Source organism: Triticum aestivum, chromosome 2B, assembly GCF_018294505.1.
Source record: "Triticum aestivum cultivar Chinese Spring chromosome 2B, IWGSC CS RefSeq v2.1, whole genome shotgun sequence".
NCBI lineage: Eukaryota > Viridiplantae > Streptophyta > Magnoliopsida > Poales > Poaceae > Triticum > Triticum aestivum.
Genome location: NC_057798.1, coordinates 84,382,950 through 84,395,839, shown reverse-complemented (window position 1 = coordinate 84,395,839; position 12,890 = coordinate 84,382,950).

Genomic DNA, 12,890 nt, shown 5'->3' with positions numbered 1-12,890 from the left:
GTCTATGGGGTGCCCCCCTGCCCCCGTATATAAAGGAGCAAGGGGGGAGGCCGGCCGGCCCTAGGGGGCGCGCCAAGGAGGGGGGAGTCCTCCTCCTAGTGGGAGTAGGACTCCCCTTTCCTAGTCCAACTAGGAAGGAGGAAGGGGGAAGGAAAGAGAGGGAGAGGGAGAGGGAAAGAGGGGCCGCGCCCCCCTCCCCTAGTCCAATTCGGACTCCCCATGGGAGGGGGCGCGCCACCTCCTGGGCTGCTGCCCTCTCTCTCCCCTCAGGCCCACTAAGGCCCAATACTTCCCTGGGGGGTTCCGGTAACCCCTCCGGCACTCCCGTTTTCTCCGAAATCACCCGGAACACTTCCGGTGTCCGAATATAGTCGTCCAATATATCAATCTTTATGTCTCGACCATTTCGAGACTCCTCGTCATGTCCGTGATCATATCCGGGACTCTGAACAAACTTCGGTACATCAAAACTTATAAACTCATAATAAAACTGTCATCGTAACGTTAAGCGTGCGGACCCTACGGGTTCGAGAACTATGTAGACATGACCTAGAACTATTCTCGGTCAATAACCAATAGCGGGACCTGGATGCCCATATTGGTTCCTACATATTCTACGAAGATCTTTATCGGTCAAACCGCATAACAACATACGTTGTTCCCTTTGTCATCGGTATGTTACTTGCCCGAGGTTTGATCGTCGGTATCCAATACCTAGTTCAATCTCGTTACCGGCAAGTCTCTTTACTCGTTCTGTAATGCATCATCCCGTAACCAACTCATTGGTCACATTGCTTGCAAGGCTTATAATGATGTGCATTACCGAGAGGGCCCAGAGATACCTCTCCGACAATCGGAGTGACAAAACCTAATCTCGAAATACGCCAACTCAACATGTACCTTCGGAGACACCTGTAGTACTCCTTTAAAATCACCCAGTTACGTTGTGACGTTTGGTAGTACCCAAAGTGTTCCTCCGGTAAACGGGAGTTGCATAATTCTCATAGTTACAGGAACATGTATAAGTCATGAAGAAAGCAATAGCAGTATACTAAACGATCAAGTGCTAGGCTAACGGAATGGGTCATGTCAATCACATCATTCTCCTAATGATGTGATCCCATTAATCAAATGACAACACATGTCTATGGTTAGGAAACATAACCATCTTTGATCAATGAGCTAGTCAAGTAGAGGCATACTAGTGACTATATGTTTGTCTATGTATTCACACATGTATCATGTTTCCGGTTAATACAATTCTAGCATGAATAATAAACATTTATCATGATATGAGGAAATAAATAATAACTTTATTATTGCCTCTAGGGCATATTTCCTTCAGTCTCCCACTTGCACTAGAGTCAATAATCTAGATTACATAGTAATGATTCTAACACCCATGGAGTCTTGGTGCTGATCATGTTTTGCTCGTGAGAGAGGCTTAGTCAACGGGTCTGCAACATTCAGATCCGTATGTATCTTGCAAATTTCTATGTCTCCCACTTGGACTTGGTCCCGAATGGAATTGAAGCGTCTCTTGATGTGCTTGGTCCTCTTGTGAAATCTGGATTCCTTTGCCAAAGCAAATGCACCAGTATTGTCACAGAAGATCTTCATTGGTCCCGATGCACTAGGTATGACACCTAGATCGGAAATGAACTCCTTCATCCAGACTCCTTCATTTGCTGCTTCAGAAGCAGCTATGTACTCCGCTTCACATGTAGATCCCGCCACGACGCTTTGTTTAGAACTGCACCAACTTACAGTTCCACCGTTTAATAAAAACACGTATCCGGTTTGCGATTTAGAATCGTCCGGATCAGCGTCAAAGCTTGCATCGACGTAACCATTTACGACTAGCTCTTTGTCACCTCCATATACGAGAAACATATCCTTAGTCCTTTTCAGGTATTTCAGGATGTTCTTGACCGCTGTCCAGTGATCCACTCCTGGATTACTTTGGTACCTTCCTGCCAAGCTTATTGCTAAGCATACGTCAGGTCTGGTACACAGCATTGCATACATGCTAGAGCCTATGGCTGAAGCATAGGGAACATCTTTCATTTTCTCTCTATCTTCTGCTGTGGTCGGGCGTTGAGTTTGACTCAACTTCACACCTTGTAGTACAGGCAAGAACCCTTTCTTTGCCTGATCCATTTTGAACTTTTTCAAAATTTTGTCAAGGTATGTGCTTTGTGAAAGTCCTATTAAGTGTCTTGATCTATCTCTATAGATCTTGATGCCCAATATGTAAGCAGCTTCACCGAGGTCTTTGATTGAAAAACTTTTATTCAAGTATCCCTTTATGCTATCCAGAAATTCTATATCATTTCCAATTAATAATATGTCATCTACATATAATATTAGAAATGCTACAGAGCTCCCACTCACTTTCTTGTAAATACAGGCTTCTCCAAAAGTCTGTATAAAACCATATGCTTTGATCACACTATCAAAGCGTTTATTCCAACTCCGAGATGCTTGCACCAGTCCATAAATGGAACGCTGGAGTTTGCACACTTTGTTAGCACCTTTTGGATCAACAAAACCTTCTGGCTGCATCATATACAACTCTTCTTCCAGAAATCCATTCAAGAATGTAGTTTTGACATCCATTTGCCATATTTCATAATCATGAAATGCAGCAATAGCTAACATGATTCGGACAGACTTAAGCATCACTACAGGTGAGAAAGTCTCATCGTAGTCAACTCCTTGAACTTGTCGAAAACCTTCCGCAACAAGTCGAGCTTTATAGACAGTTACATTTCCATCAGCGTCAGTCTTCTTCTTAAAGATCCATTTATTCTCAATGGCTTGCCGATCATCGGGCAAGTCAACCAAAGTCCATACTTTGTTCTCATACATGGATCCCATCTCATATTTCATGGCCTCTAGCCATTTTGCGGAATCTGGGCTCATCATCACTTCCTCATAGTTCGTAGGTTCATCATGGTCAAGTAACATGACTTCCAGAATAGGATTACCATACCACTCTGGTGCGGATCTTACTCTGGTAGACCTACGAGGTTCAGTAGACACTTGATCTGAAGTTTCATGATCAATATCATTAGCTTCCTCACTAATTGGTGTATTTGTCACAGGAACTGATTTCTGTGATAAACTACTTTCCAATAAGGGAGTAGATACTATTATCTCATCAAGTTCTACTTTCCTCCCACTCACTTCTTTCGAGAGAAACTCCTTCTCTAGAAAGGATCCATTCTTAGCAACGAATGTCTTGCCTTCGGATCTGTGATAGAAGGTGTACCCAACAGTCTCTTTTGGGTATCCTATGAAGACACATTTCTCCGATTTGGGTTCGAGCTTATCTGGTTGAAGTTTTTTCACATAAGCATCGCAACCCCAAACTTTAAGAAACGACAACTTTGGTTTTCTTGCCAAACCATAGTTCATAAGGCGTCGTCTCAACGGATTTTGATGGTGCCCTATTTAACATGAATGCGGCCGTCTCTAAAGCATAACCCCAAAACGATAGCGGTAAATTAGTAAGAGACATCATAGATCGCACCATATCTAGTAAAGTACGATTACGACGTTCGGACACACCATTTCTTTGTGGTGTTCCAGGTGGCGTGAGTTGCGAAACTATTCCGCATTGCTTCAAATGTAAACCAAACTCGTAACTCAAATATTCTCCTCCACGATCAGATCGTAGAAACTTTATTTTCTTGTTACGATGATTTTCCACTTCACTTTGAAATTCTTTGAACTTTTCAAATGTTTCAGACTTGTGTTTCATTAAGTAGATATACCCATATCTGCTCAAATCATCTGTGAAGGTGAGAAAATAATGATATCCGCCACGAGCTTCAACATTCATCGGACCACATACATCTGTATGTATGATTTCCAACAAATCTGTTGCTCTCTCCATAGTACCGGAGAATGGTGTTTTAGTCATCTTGCCCATGAGGCACGGTTCGCAAGTACCAAGTGATTCATAATCAAGTGATTCCAAAAGTCCATCAGTATGGAGTTTCTTCATGTGCTTTACACCGATATGACCTAAACGGCAGTGCCACAAATAAGTTGCACTATCATTATCAACTCTGCATCTTTTGGCTTCAACATTATGAATATGTGTATCACTACTATCGAGATTCAATAAAAATAGACCACTCTTCAAGGGTGCATGACCATAAAAGATATTACTCATATAAATAGAACAACCATTATTCTCTGATTTAAATGAATAACCGTCTCGCATCAAACAAGATCCAGATATAATGTTCATGCTCAACGCTGGCACCAAATAACAATTATTTAGGTCTAAAACTAATCCCGAAGGTAGATGTAGAGGTAGCGTGCCAACCGCGATCACATCGACTTTGGAACTGTTTCCCACGCGCATCGTCACCTCGTCCTTGGCCAGTGCTCGCTTATTTCGTAGTCCCTGTTTCGAGTTGCAAATATTAGCAACAGAACCAGTATCAAATACCCAGGTGCTACTACGAGCTCTAGTTAGGTACACATCAATAACATGTATATCACATATACCTTTGTTCACTTTGCCATCCTTCTTATCCGCCAAATACTTGGGGCAGTTCCGCTTCCAGTGACCAGCCTGCTTGCAGTAGAAGCACTCAGTTTCAGGCTTAGGTCCAGACTTGGGTTTCTTCTCTTGAGCAGCAACTTGCTTGCTGTTCTTCTTGAAGTTCCCCTTCTTCTTCCCTTTACCCTTTTTCTTGAAACTAGTGGTCTTGTTGACCATCAACACTTGATGCTCCTTCTTGATTTCTACCTCCGCAGCCTTTAGAATTGCGAAGAGCTCGGGAATCGTCTTGTTCATCCCTTGCATATTATAGTTCATCACAAAGCTCTTGTAGCTTGGTGGCAGTGATTGGAGAATTCTGTCAATGATGCTATCATCCGGAAGATTAACTCCAAGTTGAATCAAGTGATTATTATACCCAGACATTTTGAGTATATGCTCACTGACAGAACTATTCTCCTCCATCTTGCAGCTGTAGAACTTATTGGAGACTTCATATCTCTCAATCCGGGCATTTGCTTGAAATATTAACTTCAACTCCTGGAACATCTCATATGCTCCATGACGTTCAAAACGTCGTTGAAGACCCGGCTCTAAGCCGTAAAGCATGGCACACTGAACTATAGAGTAGTCATCAGCTTTGCTCTGCCAGACGTTCTTAATGTCGTCAGTTGCATCAGCAGCAGGCCTGGCACCCAGCGGTGCTTCCAGGACGTAATTCTTCTGTGCAGCAATGAGGATAATCCTCAGGTTACGGACCCAGTCCGTGTAATTGCTACCATCATCTTTCAACTTTGCTTTCTCAAGGAACGCATTATAATTCAACGGAACAACAACACGAGCCATCTATTCCGAAACAAACATAGACAAGCAAAATACTATCAGGTACTAAGTTCATGATAAATTTAAGTTCAATTAATCATATTACTTAAGAACTCCCACTTAGACAGACATCTCTCTAGTCATCTAAGTGATCACGTGATCCAAATCAACTAAACCATAACCGATCATCACGTGAGATGGAGTAGTTTTCAATGGTGAACATCTCTATGTTGATCATGTCTACTATATGATTCACGCTCGACCTTTCGGTCTTCGTGTTACGAGGTCATATCTGCATATGCTAGGCTCGTCAAGTTTAACCTGAGTATTCTGCGTGTGCAAATCTGGCTTGCACCCGTTGTAGATGGACGTAGAGCTTATCACACCCGATCATCACGTGGTGTCTGGGCACGACGAACTTTGGCAACGGTGCATACTCAGGGAGAACACTTCTTGATAATTTTTAGTGAGAGATCATCTTAAAATGCTACCGTCAATCAAAGCAAGATAAGATGCATAAAGGATAAACATCACATGCAATCAATATAAGTGATATGATATGGCCATCATCATCTTGTGCTTGTGATCTCCATCTCCGAAGCACCATCGTGATCACCATCGTCACCGGCGCGACACCTTGATCTCCATCGTAGCATCGTTGCCGTTTACGCCATCTATTGCTTCTACGACTATCGCTACCGCTTAGTGATGAAGTAAAGCAATTACAGGGCGTTTGCATTTCATACAATAAAGCGACAACCATATGGCTCCTGCCAGTTGCCGATAACTTCGGTTACAAAACATGATCATCTCATACAATAAAATATAGCATCACGTCTTGACCATATCACATCACAACATGCCCTACAAAAACAAGTTAGACGTCCTCTACTTTGTTGTTGCAAATTTTACGTGGCTGCTACGGGCTTTAGCAAGAACCTTTCTTACCTACGCATCAAAACCACAATGATAGTTCGTCAAGTTAGTGCTGTTTTAACCTTCGCAAGGACCGGGCGTAGCCACACTCGATTCAGCTAAAGTGAGAGAGACAGACACCCTCCAGCCGCCTTTAAGCACGAGTGCTCGTAACGGTGAAACCAATCTCGCGTAAGCGTACGCATAATGTCGGTCCGGGCCGCTTCATCTCACAATACCGCCGAACCAAAGTATGACATGCTGGTAAGCAGTATGACTTGTATCGCCCACAACTCACTTGTGTTCTACTCGTGCATATAACATCAACGCATAAAACCTAGGCTCAGATGCCACTGTTGGGGAACGTAGTAATTTCAAAAAAATTCCTACGCACACGCAAGATCATGGTGATGGCATAGCAACGAGAGGGGAGAGTGTTGTCCACGTACCCTCGTAGACCGTAAGCGGAAGCATTATAACAACACGGTTGATGTAGTCGTACGTCTTCACGATCCGACCGATCCAAGTACCGAACGTAGGGCACCTCCGAGTTCAGCACACGTTCAGCTCGATGACGATCTCCGGCCTCCGATCCAGCAGAGCTCCGGAGATGAGTTCCGTCAACACGACGGCGTGGTGACGATGATGATGTTCTACCAGCGCAGGGCTTCGCCTAAACTCCGTGACGATATGACCGAGGTGGAATATGGTGGAGGGGGGCACCGCACACGGCTAAGGAACGATCCGTAGATCAACTTGTGTGTCTATGGGGTGCCCCCTGCCCCCATATATAAAGGAGCAAGGGGGAGGCGGCCGGCCCTAGGGGGCGCGCCAAGGAGGGGGGAGTCCTCCTCCTAGTGGGAGTAGGACTCCCCTTTCCTAGTCCAACTAGGAAGGAGGAAGGGGGAAGGAAAGAGAGGGAGAGGGAGAGGGAAAGAGGGGCCGCCCCCCCCCCCCTCCCCTAGTCCAATTCGGACTCCCCATGGGAGGGGGCGCGCCACCTCCTGGGCTGCTGCCCTCTCTCTCCCCTCAGGCCCACTAAGGCCCAATACTTCCCCGGGGGGTTCTGGTAACCCCTCCGGCACTCCGGTTTTCTCCGAAATCACCCGAAACACTTCCGGTGTCCGAATATAGTCGTCCAATATATCAATCTTTATGTCTCGACCATTTCGAGACTCCTCGTCATGTCCGTGATCATATCCGGGACTCCGAACAAACTTCGGTACATCAAAACTTATAAACTCATAATAAAACTGTCATCATAACGTTAAGCGTGCGGACCCTACGGGTTCGAGAACTATGTAGACATGACCTAGAACTATTCTCGGTCAATAACCAATAGCGGGACCTGGATGCCCATATTGGTTCCTACATATTCTACGAAGATCTTTATCGGTCAAACCGCATAACAACATACGTTGTTCCCTTTGTCATCGGTATGTTACTTGCCCGAGGTTTGATCGTCGGTATCCAATACCTAGTTCAATCTCGTTACCGGCAAGTCTCTTTACTCGTTCTGTAATGCATCATCCCGTAACCAACTCATTGGTCACATTGCTTGCAAGGCTTATAATGATGTGCATTACCGAGAGGGCCCAGAGATACCTCTCCGACAATCGGAGTGACAAAACCTAATCTCGAAATACGCCAACTCAACATGTACCTTCGGAGACACCTGTAGTACTCCTTTATAACCACCCAGTTATGTTGTGACGTTTGGTAGTACCCAAAGTGTTCCTCCGGTAAACGGGAGTTGCATAATTCTCATAGTTACAGGAACATGTATAAGTCATGAAGAAAGCAATAGCAGTATACTAAACGATCAAGTGCTAGGCTAACGGAATGGGTCATGTCAATCACATCATTCTCCTAATGATGTGATCCCATTAATGAAATGACAACACATGTCTATGGTTAGGAAACATAACCACCTTTGATCAATGAGCTAGTCAAGTAGAGGCATACTAGTGACTATATGTTTGTCTATGTATTCACACATGTATCATGTTTCCGGTTAATACAATTCTAGCATGAATAATAAACATTTATCATGATATGAGGAAATAAATAATAACTTTAATATTGCCTCTAGGGCATATTTCCTTCAGAGAGGACGTGTCAAGGTGAAGCACCAAGCTCATTCCATGTCTCTCTATCTATACACAAAATCGCCAAAAGGACAACCACCAAAAAGCCAAAGGGTCATCACATCAACAATAGCAACAACACTAAAGTGAGAACCGGCAAGACTAAAACTTGCAACTAAAATCGAGTGAATGCAATCTGCCCCTCTTGAGTATTCAGATAACTACCCTTGAACCACGGATCCAGATTGCGTGAAACTGGTGGTAGATTTTTATACATTGATAAGTCCCCAACTCGCTATCTGTAACAAACAGGGTCCAAAGGCCTCAAACTTGGCAGAAACATGATTCAATGTCCTTAAAAAATTGACAAAGTTTCAGTTGACCCTATGACGAGCATCTTGCCAAATTTTTTACTGCTTGTGATCCATCATTGAAGTTAAACGATGACAATTATTATGGATCGAATGTAGTAATTTCTTTTACAAATTGGTGAATTTGCTGCTAACCAAATTCTCTATTCAACCACAACAATGTAGGATGAACTGACCAAATTTGGAGTGGAACCAACACCTTTACCATCTAACCACAGACTTATTGTAGGACGAACTGCTTGAGTAAGGCTCTCTTGGTGAAACCTTGATAAGAGCATTATTACCGAGCCAAAAAAATTTACGCACACAACATCATATACGTTTTCTCGATTTGTCCAACAATAATTTGCCGGGAAGCATTTGCCTAACTAGTTGTTCACAAATGAAGCCACTCTAGTTTACCCGAATCTTGCAAACAACTCACTAGTTGGATCGCTATCCTTTTGGCGATCTTGTTTAGTGATCACTTGATGGAGCTAGTAGCTGAGCGCACAGAAACACACGTCAAGAGGCGTGCAAAGGCGCCCCAGCCTACACCAAACACGACCTTGCAGGTTGGTCCCTAACCTATGGTGGTGATCCCACATGCAATAGCACAATCACTCCATTGTGCACACCCTCCCAGTTTTCGCTCGAGCATTTCCTCTCCTATTTGTGCACCTTCCACCTCTGTTCAACACAAACACAACACACAAAACCCAATGCCGAGGTTTCTTGTACTCCTTCTCCCTCTGCTCATGTCGGCCATTGCCAGCAAGGAGTGCTCTCGCCGCCGGTACCCATGGATGAGGGATCGGGCCAAGAATCTACACCAGAACCCGACGTTGGCTCTCAATCGGCTGGACGACATCTCCACACCTATCTCCACCAGGAGACATGTACTCAATGTTTTTACATAAAAGCGGTTGATAATCTCGACAATGAAAAGGGGAAGGGGGGTGGGAGTTGGCCCATGATAACCCACAAGTATAGGGGATCACAACAGTTTTCGAGGGTAGAGTATTCAACCCAAATTTATTGATTCGACACAAGGGGAGCCAAAGAATATTCTCAAGTATTAGCAGCTGAGTTGTCAATTCAACCACACCTGGAAACTTAGTATCTGCAGCAAAGTGTTTAGTAGCAAAGTAATATGATAATGGTGGTAACGGTAACAAAGTAAAGACAGCAAAAGTAATGTTTTTGGTATTTTTGTAGTGATTGTAACAGTAGCAACGGAAAAGTAAATAAGCGAGAACCAGTATATGGAAAACTCGTAGGCACCAGATTAGCGATGGATAATTATGCCAGATGTGGTTCATCATGTAACAGCCATAACATAGGGTGACACAGAACTAGCTCCAGTTCATCAATGTAATGTAGGCATGTATTCCATATATAGTCATACGTGCTTATGGAAAAGAACTTGCATGACATCTTTTGTCCTCCCCTCCCATGGCAGCGGGGTCCTATTGGAAACTAAGGGATATTAAGGCCTCCTTTTAATAGAGAACCGGAACAAAGCATTAGCACATAGTGAATACATGAACGCCTCAAACTACGGTCATCACCGAGAGTGGTCCCGATTATTGTCACTTCGGGGTTCCCGGATCATAACACATAGTAGGTGACTATAGACTTGCAAGATAGGATCTAGAACACACATATATTCATGAAAACATAATAGGTTCAGATCTGAAAATCATGGCACTCGGGCCCTGGTGACAAGCATTAAGCATAGCAAAGTCATAGCAACATCAATCTCAGAACATAATGGATACTAGGGATCAAACCCTAACAAAACTAACTCGATTACATGATAAATCTCATCCAACCCATCACCGTCCAGCAAGCCTATGATGCAATTACTCACGCACGGCGGTGAGCATCATGAAATTGGTGATGGAGGATGGTTGATGATGACGACGGCGGTGAATCCCCCTCTCCGGAGCCCCGAACGGACTCCAGATCAGCCCTCCCGAGAGAGATTAGGGCTTGGCGGCGGCTCCGTATCGTAAAACATGATGAAACTTTCTCTCTGATTTTTTTCTCCCCGAAAGCCAATATATGGAGTTGGAGTTGGCATCGGAGGGCCACCAGGGGGCCCACGAGGTAGGGGGCGCGCCCAGGGGGAGGGGCACGCCCCCCACCCTCGTGAACATGGTGTGGGCCCCCTGGCCTTCATCTTTGGCGACGATTTTTTATTATTTATTCTAAGATATTTCGTGGAGTTTCAGGTCATTCCGAGAACTTTTGTTTTCTGCACATAAAACAACACCATGGCAATTCTGCTGAAAATAGCGTCAGTCCGGGTTAGTTCCATTCAAATCATACAAGTTAGAGTCCAAAACAAGGGCAAAAGTGTTTGGAAAAGTAGATACGATGGAGACGTATCAACTCCCCCAAGCTTAAACCCTTGCTTGTCCTCAAGCAATTCAGTTGACAAACTGAAAGAGAAAAAGGAATTTTTTTACAAACTCTGTTTGCTCTTGTTGTTGTAAACATGAAAAGCCAGCATTCAAGTTTCAGCAATTATTATGAACTAACCATACTCACAATAACACGTAGGTCTCACAATTACTCATACTAGTAAATGGCACGTGCTTTGCACGTGTAGCTTTATGAATGTAGACCAACATCACCAAGTGAACTTTGCAACTCAAAATAAGTAAAATACTCCCTCTGTCGCATATTAGTTATCGCTACAACAGATGTATCAACAACAACTAATATAGGACAAAGGGAATAAATACTTACTCGCTCCAATCCGAATTAATTGACGTGACTTCTATGCAATGTCTTACTTACATTGTATAGAGGTCGCGTCAGTTAATTCGTATTGGATGGAGTATATTCTTTTTAAGACCGGATAGAGGGCTTCCTGAGGTTGGCCTTTAACATAGCAAACCATCAATGTAGGAACACCCAAGGTTTTTTTTTTTTGAGTTTCCTGAAATTCATAGTTTGACACACTTGTCTTCAAACAAAAAGAAAAAACAGAGGAAAAATATGTGCTCTTTGTGTTTGGTACGTGTACATATATCATCTACTTCAAAGCTCAAGCTTTGTCCTTCTTATCAGATTTTACAGAACAGCATAAAAAATATACTCTAATGTGTAACAACATATTTACAAATTGCAACATAAAAGTTTCAGTTTTGATTAGGCTAAACTTCTTCGCAAAACAGATTTCCCTGGACAGCTGACATTCCCCAATTTTCAGAGACATTTCCTTCAAAAACCATTTGCTACTGCACCATTGTAGACATGATCAGCTCTTGACATTCTTCTAGAATAGGCATCCGCAAGGACTTGGTGCTTTGCAAACCTGCCCAGTAATTACATTTGTAAGGGAAAAAAATATTATACCACAAGGATGCACTTGGACAAAAAAATGCAAGAGGAACAGAGACAATTCTATGCTTGCAAGTAGCACCTTAAGTTACATACACGCGCACAAGATTGCATGTTTCTAATGTCATGGAATCAAGCATGGATGCACATGTGTAATTTTTATGCTTGTAAACATAAAGAAACTTGCAGTATTAGAAGTAACAATGACTAATACACCAATACCTGTATGTAAATTACATCAAGACATCTTTGTAGACGATATTTTTGGTGCTTTTTCCCGATGGATCAATTTCCTTATTTGGCTTTGCAAGTATTCTTGTTGTTTGTCTTGACATCCCTCTTGATAAAGCAACATAGAGTTGACCATGAGAGAACACCGGCTCTGGAAGATAGATGCCAACATTTGGAATAGTTTGACCTTAAGCTTTGTTGGTTGTCATTGCAAAGCTGAGTCGAATTGGAAATTGCTTTCTTTTAAACTTGAAGGGGAGTACATCATCTTCTGAAGGATATAGAGGAATTCGTGGAAGGAATACTCTTTTCCCAGCATGTTGCCCGCCAATTATTTCTGCATCAGTAGCGTTCTCTTGAAATGCTCTGATAATAAGTCTTGTTCCATTGCACAATCCGTTAAAAGGATCTAGATTCCGAAGTAAAATCACAGGATAATTAATCTTCAGTCGAAGGACATGTGGAGGCAGGCCATTAGGTGTGAGTGAGTTTAGAAATTCAGGTGGATAGTAGTTATGTGGATCATCCACTGCTGAATCAAAACTATAGTAGATTTGTTCTTCCCCAGGAAACCGATCAATAAGCTTCTCGTTTAGTTCATCAACATATTCA